This window comes from Gavialis gangeticus, unplaced genomic scaffold (assembly GCF_001723915.1).
Source record: "Gavialis gangeticus isolate Ggan-Ray unplaced genomic scaffold, GavGan_comp1, whole genome shotgun sequence".
NCBI lineage: Eukaryota > Metazoa > Chordata > Crocodylia > Gavialidae > Gavialis > Gavialis gangeticus.
This window is the reverse complement of record NW_017729022.1, coordinates 146,747,660-146,749,391: the sequence shown is the minus strand read 5'-3', so window position 1 is coordinate 146,749,391 and position 1,732 is coordinate 146,747,660. Positions and strand designations below refer to the sequence as shown.

Genomic DNA, 1,732 nt, shown 5'->3' with positions numbered 1-1,732 from the left:
ACAAGGTCCCTTCTGACTCTACTTCTATGATTCTATGAACGCTTAAAGCTGACCATCTGCAGAAGAAATCTTGCTAATAAGTAGATTGAATTTACAAAGGAACCATAAAGTAGAGACAATCTGAAAGGGGGTGGGCAGCAGGGAAAGATAAATAATCCTCCAGTGGAGAAATTAAAGATAATTTGTGACAAAATCACAAAACAGCATTCCAAGCCTCTGGAGGTATTATGCCTATTCCTCATTAATTAAAGATAATCCAGAATTACAATGTTTAATTATTTGCAAAGATTCATTACATTTTTGTATCTCCATAAAGATGCCAATTTTCACAGGCAAAAATCCTTCAACTCCAGAAGTCTATTACATAAAGACAGGATTTATTGGCTCAAGTCCAGATTCAAACAGGGATTTTGTCACTGCTAGGGTGATACTGTGTATTATCTCATTAAAATTTAGCTGTGTACCTGGAACCATGATTCACAAATCCAAAGTAGGTTTATATATATGTAGGATACTTACTAATCCTACTAGCAGCATCCTGACACACACTGCATTGATCAGAATGGGTGACTTCAAACTAGAAGCAGTGTAGCCACTTTCACAAAGCACCTGGAACTGGCTAATTGATACTACTGAGCAAGAGTGCCGAGTAGCTGGCTTGTGAGGTTGTAATTCCATGCTTCCACTTCAGGGGGCAACGTGCTTGGTGAAGTGTGGCATGCTTGATGGCACCACCATAAAGAATGGAAAGTTAACCAAAGTTACAGAATGCAAAGTGAACATAACTTAGGTCACTATACCCTGAAGGAATGATTTAAGTACCTTGGGGTCCAGTTTCACAACAGCCAGCATAGCAAGAGGTGGAAAGCCCTGACCACCCAAGGGGAAGTGGGGAAGAATGGGCTATGTCTGCAATCTTATTTCACTTCCAGGCTTAAGTGGCAGTTAGATGAATCCCTGCAACCTCAAATTATGCATTTTGATTAAGGTGAGATTCTTAATCTGAATCCCACACAGGGGTTGCCTGTGCTATTTGTGGCACTTATGCCACAGGCTGGATAGCCTTGGGTTAGGGTACTTACCAGGAAGTGGGAAAACTTGAAATCTAGTACTTCCTTGTCTGGAAGGTGTTTGACTCTCTTTCTCACTGCTCAAGAAAGTGCTCTTACCATAAGGCCAGACTGGGCTCAGGGCAACCTTTGCCCTTCTTGATGAAGCCATCCCATTGAGTAGCCAAGTTTCATTAAGCCAAAAGACGACCAAGCAAGGGGGAGGCTTACTCTATAGCTCAGTGGGTGCATCTACACATGAACTTTACTGCAGAGCTGACTAATTGAGTACAGGTTTCCCTCTCTTTATGATGTACATGCCTTTCTGGAAAATGGCATGTAACTCAAATTTGCATAAAGATAAATCACTTTACAACGTAACAAATAGGGATATGTTCCAAGTCCTTAACTGTACTGACCCCCCCCCCATTTCTACCACTTTTATAAGACAATTTTGGTACTCACTAACAGCAGACAGTACACACAAGCAAGGTTCCCTCTAGGGTGTGTGCGTGGGTGGCCACGCACAACTAAAAGTCTGGCCACGCACAGATTTTTCAAGGCTGCACACTGGGAGAGGAGCTGAAGGTAAGCTCTGAGGCAACGTGGGAGTGGGAGCAGGAACCTGGCATGGGCTCCACCAACTCCGGGGAACTGCTCCACTCCCCCGCATCGCCTCAGGG

General features: G+C 43.4%; 1 protein-coding gene across 29 annotated transcripts in view; it reads right to left on the bottom strand.

The window, feature by feature from the left end:
* Window positions 1–1,732, bottom strand: part of NRXN1 (neurexin 1) — a 1,443,145-nt gene that overhangs the window by 118,425 nt on the left and 1,322,988 nt on the right. The window lies entirely within an intron of this gene.